The following is a 6000-nucleotide window of genomic DNA, read 5'->3' on the forward strand; positions in this document are numbered from 1 at the left end:
TTGTTTTTTTTAAAAAAAATATATCCCAGCACCAGTAGCATCTTAGGAGAAGTTATTTTAACCGTTCAGATGTTATAAATGATCATTTAAAGGGATTGCACTGAGGCTAACTTCTTTCAGGTCTAATCTTGTATTAAATCTACTGAAATAAGGAAGGGAGGTGGTGGGGGGTGTGTGAAAACATTCAGAAAGACAGTACTATTTTAGCTTAGTTTATTAAGACAATAGTGAGCTTGGGGCCACGAGGGAGAAGATGGGGAGATGAAAGAAAGGAAGATAAACCACATGAATAAAGAAGACAAGCCAAAAGAATTTTACATGAGGCAAGGAGAAGAATGGTATGCCAGGGAGGAGCTGTCATAAATACACGGTGCAGAGGAGTAAGGAAAGTGATATTTTTCAGACTTCAAGGGGTCTTGTATGCTCCAGAATTCCCATCCTATAAAAAAGGGAAGTGAAATGGGTATTTGTTCTTTAAGGGATATTTGGTGTTTCTGAAATTGTTAATGACCAAAATGATTGTGTACATACTCCTCAATAGATACAAGTGAAAATCAGAGCAATTGATGGTTAACACTGCATTGCTGGTAGTGTAATTGCCCTACGTGTCCAGAGTACGGCCAGTAAACCACTCCATGGCAATTATAGAGATTGGGGGATTGATTCCTGCAATCTCCTGCCAAAATACAGAGGAGAGCTTATGGTGAAGCTATGATTAAGACATGCCAGCAAGCACTGACACTGGAATCCATATAGCACAAGTTATTTTTGAAAATCCATTAATCAGCGGTGATAAACCTGCTTTTAATTTTACTGAATGATTCTGCTAAATACCAATAAAAATTTACTAATACAATTATGCGTTTATTTTACATCAGGCAAAAAAAACCCCCCACATTGATTTGCATAACTCCCTGACACCTTCTACAGTACTTTTTTAATTAGCCACCTGCTCTTGTTCTGAATAACATCTATTTATGACTCTGTAGCTGAGCAGTTTGGGGAACTAATGGTAGCGTGCAAAGCAAATAGTTTAGTCTGACCTCTTCTGATCCCCATACAAAAAATTAGTATGTTGATCTGAGAACATGCTGAAGCCCTCGAAAGGTAAAAAAACCACCAAACCCACAAAAAACCTAAACTACTCATTGTGAACATATTTTTTTCTCTATACTTAAGCAAAATAAAGGAGAGGAGAGGAGAGGAGAGGAGAGGAGAGGAGAGGAGAGGAGAGGAGAGGAGAGGAGAGGAGAGGAGAGGAGAGGAGAGGAGAGGAGAGGAGAGGAGAGGAGAGGAGTTTGCAGTAAAATAAACATGCATTTTACTGCAGTCTTTTGCAGCAAAATAAAAAAGAATCAAGCTTGCCATTACACAAGATGCAATATAAAAGATGTTGTTATATTGAACATTAAGATATTCTATTCATGAAGACTGCAAAACTTCTGCCATACTTTATAATGCTGAAAGAATAATGCAAAAAACTCTGTACTCTGCATGTTTTTTGGGACTAGATGAGGGTGACTTAGTGATACAGAACATTTTCAAAAATTATGTAAGTTTGGTTGGAATTGGAAGACATGCAAAAATTTTAAGAAATTTAAGCCTTCTATAATTAGGTATTACGGGAGGTTTCTGTGTTACTAATAATAATGGAGAACTTGATACACACCAGAATACATCTGAGCCCATGTTTGATGTGCAGAGAAAGATATTTCAAAGCTGACAAAACTCCAGATGTCTTATACAGATGTTCAGTGTGCAGAAGGTGTGTGGGGGTGAAGCACCAGGCACTCACAGGAGTTTAAAGACTGGATTTGAGAGCTTTTTTAATAATTTCAAGATGGTTGCATTCTTCCTTCTTCTATGACATATACGCCCTTTTAATTTTTATTTTTATTTGTTAATTTAGAAGAAAATTAACTTTGGCAATAAAGCATGAGGAATACAGTTTACTGACTTCAGTCCAAAGAGAAAAAAAAAAGAAAGAAGATAGACACGTAAAAGGAAAATAGAAGATGAGAGAGCTCTGTATATAGAATAATCACCCATGTAGACACACACACAACTAATACATTGTGTTGTTCTTTTGTATTTACACAGATCAATTCCTGTTACAATCCCACCCACTTATTTTTAATGTTTCTAACAGATTATCCTTCCTACAGCTGCAGAAAGAGAAAGGAATGAGCGATCAAAAGAACTAAACTAAACAAAAATTGCATACATATTGGCATTTTTAGGCTCACAGCTGAAAACCAAGTGGTGAAAATAATCCAGCTCTGATGACTTGGGCTGTGTTTCTTCTGCTGAGCCTGTTTACTGGTGCAAAATGAAGCAGTGTAGCTGTTACGATTAACAGCTAACTCTGGTAAAAGTGAAATTTTCCCACAGCTTTCCCAAAAACTCTTGGTCAAATGCCACAGTAAAGGGCACCATATTGTGGCTTTTAGTCAGAGAAACTTATAGATTCTGTTTTCAGTAAGTTTAATAAAAGCGATGATTCCTGCAATCTCCTGCTGAAGCAAAGAGGACGTTCCCCCCACCCCCCCACCAATTTGTATCTCTGGAAAGTAGGTCATTACATAGACATATTTTATTGCTTAAAATCTCTGGGACTTGTTGTGAAATGACACAGAACAAGCTGTACACAAGAACAATTCATGAGATTTCTGTGCCTCAGATCTCCTCTTTTCTCATCTTCCTTTGCCTACAGGAAGTGTCTCTGCTGCAGGATCTTCATTTCTACATCAGGGTGTGGGTGAAGTTAAAGCCTCTAGCGAGAGCACAGAGCCTGACTGACATCAGCAAGGGCATTCACTAGGGTGGTGACAATGGGCCTCAAATGGAGAACTGTTTAAACTTAAGTAGTAGTCAACATGGGGATTGTTTTGCACTGACTGAGCTACTCTAATTTAACACACTTCTCATTTGGAAGCCTTCAGCACAGCTTCAGTAATTTTTTTTTTTAATTCATTTCTCAAATACTTTTCTACAAACACAGAACACAAGATCTCAATTTCATCTTTATATCCCCCACTCTTTTATATATTTAATGCTCTGCTCTTGTAAGATCTCTGCCCTCACTTGCAAGGACTTAAACAGGAAAATGAATGAAATAAACCTCATCTGTTCTTGATTTAAAGCGGAAAGTTACATGTCATCAGGGTCCTCCATACCTATCATCAATTTTAGGAGCTGCAGGACAGCAATCCTTCTTGAAAGGAGCTAGGAGTTTATACCGACCGAGTAACAAAAAGGCAGAATGCCATCTTAGTATGACTAAATATAACTAAGTATGACTTACAGTGACTAAGAACCTTAGTATCACTAAATTTATCTAAGAAACTCCCTTAGAATTCTCAGGAAAATACATTATGAGAGTGCCAGTTGCCACAGTCCACATTTGAGGAAAAAAATCTACTGTATATGGTTTGATACCTGCTGGCTGAGAGGAACATTTCTCACAGAGACTGCAGAGTGTTTTGGGTCACATACTGTAGGGGACATTTGCACCTGGATCAGCATGAATCTCTTTCAGGCTGGTCCTTTTCCAAACCAGTTGCTTTTAAAGATTATCTTTCCATATTAAAGACATTGAAAATTTAATAGCCTTCTGGTAAATTGTTTTCCCCATGTTTGTGCATAGGACTCGCCAAAAAGTATGCTTCAAAAAAAAAAAAAAAAGGCAGAAAAAGATGTGTCTGGGCAAAATGAGCAGCAGCTGTACTGAGTTTACTAAGATAATTCTCACTCACATACATTAAAAAAAAAAGGATATTGAAAAATATAGGTTTGCTTGTCTCATGATATTAAAATTGATTTAGAATACAAAGAACTAAGATAATTGAAGTATCTGAGTGAATCTAAACCTGAAGAATCCATTCATCCAAACAGATGAGCTCTGAGTTAGTATGACCTCTCCTTCCCTGCCCTCCCCAGTTCCTTTTCATTAGTAAGATCTTTATCATAACAACTACATACAATCATATTTTCTTGACCTCCAGCACAGATTAATCTCAGGCACACAGTAAGGCCTATGTTAAAACTCTTGAAAGACTAAAAAGAAAATTATGCATCTGGTCACTTAACCTTGAATGCAAGTTAAATGTGACTATTTTAACAATTAGTGTAGGAGCAACAGAACGAAGCAAAGAGTTTGAAATATTTTTATTGTAACATGGTAAAATTTGCAATTGTAGGTGAAGACAATCATATGCAAAAGCTCTTAAAAGAGCATTAGAAAGGCATGAGAATTAAATGGCAGTGGAGATAACAGCCTGGTACATTGTGACATACACCCAGAGCTGTGATTTCCTTTCACTCAGAACACAGAGAAGAAGGGAAGGATACAGTTAACTGGCCAATTAAGAGTGATACACTACATAGAAAAGGGGAGTCATGGCTAGTGACTTTGGGCAAAAAGGCAAAATTATTATTTTAGTATAATAGCTACTTCAGTGAACAGCAAAAGTGTTACTTGTATGGCCATTCAAGTAGGAGAGAAAAAGGATGCAATATGCCGGTATCTTTAAATGGGAGAAGTCCACCGCTGTTTTTTTAACAGGATTTTAGTGATTCCGTATCTTTTAAAGTGACTGCAGCAGCAGGAACCAGAATTCGTTGTGGAAGAAAATCAAGAAAACAGGTCCAAATTTGTCTCCTTGGGGAACATTTTTAGGCTAAATTTCAGCACGTGGTCTCTTTGCTGTGGTTCGTGAAGCTGGCTTGTCGTGAGTGCCTGTGTTTTCAGCTGCAGGCCATGGTAAATATACAGCAATTTGCTTCAGCTTTAACCTCTTAATGTGGGCTAAGCCCACAGAGAGACCGGGACACATCCTACTGTACCTGTGAGCACAGACTGTCTGGAGACTAACATGACTCAGATGCCTGACAGCAGTTATGGAGGCACAAATGACAGGATCAGCTCTCTGATGTGAAGCACTGGAGGGCCATGATACATGGTGTATGTAGACAGGTATTTTGAGCTTCAGTGCCGTGTTATAGTGTCAGCAGGACAGGTTTTTCTAGAGGGCCACACCAACATTTGTGGGTTTGGTTAAGCCATTTATGTCATAGCGCTGATTTTCTTTGTCTCTGTGATTCCTAAAGTATGACGGTAAATGGAAACCTCTGTCAACCACAGATCTGCTTTCATAGGCATGAGGTGTTCCCTTTTTTTGTGCCAGAGGACACTCTTGTCCCCTCTCCTCACCTCTTCTGGAAGAAGTAGAAGGAACTCTGGTAATTCACTCTTTTGATGAGCAGGTTAAACTCTGTATGGGAAGTTACAAGAGATACTGGATCTAAGAAATGCTGGAGCATGTGTTTCTTCCTAAGACCGCAATGTTTCTTCTTAAGTAAGGAGGACCCACAAAGCTTTTCCTAAGCAAAGGTACATGGAAAATAAGCAATGAGTCAGATCATTTAAAAAGAAATAGAGCTGTTGCTAGCAAACAGAACAATGATGCAGGAAATACGTATCAGTGGAAATGTAACTACGTTTCCCCATTACTTCCAATCAGTGGCAAATAGTCAGTACTCAGAAGAAAGAAAGAGAAGCAGAAAAGGAGTTACATTAATGATATACCATCCTAACAAGTTGTCTTGGTTTTGAAAGACAGGTATCTGCTAAGGAAGGCAGAAGCCTCCCTTGGAATGGCAGATGTAACCCCTTTCCCTCCGAGTTATTATAATTTTTGAAATCAAGGGCTTTTAGGCAAAGATGTGGGAAAATAGGAATAACAGTTCTTTACTATTATATATATAACCAGTCAAACAAAACAACAATAACTCTGGCAGTAAGAGCAAACAATCACAAACCCAGTGCCAGCCTTCTCGGCTGTCGGGCCCTTTCCCCTTGGGTGCAGTTCCGCTCACAGCCGGCAGGGGCGCTGGCGGCTCCCGGTGAGCAGGGCAGGTGCGATGGTTCCCCCGCGGCTGCAGGGGGCGCTCCGGAGCGAGCTCGGGGAGCACGCGGCCCTGGTGGCCTGGGATCCCAGG

The sequence above is a fragment of the Corvus moneduloides genome, chromosome Z (genome assembly GCF_009650955.1).
Source record: "Corvus moneduloides isolate bCorMon1 chromosome Z, bCorMon1.pri, whole genome shotgun sequence".
In the NCBI taxonomy this organism is placed as follows: Eukaryota; Metazoa; Chordata; class Aves; order Passeriformes; family Corvidae; genus Corvus; species Corvus moneduloides.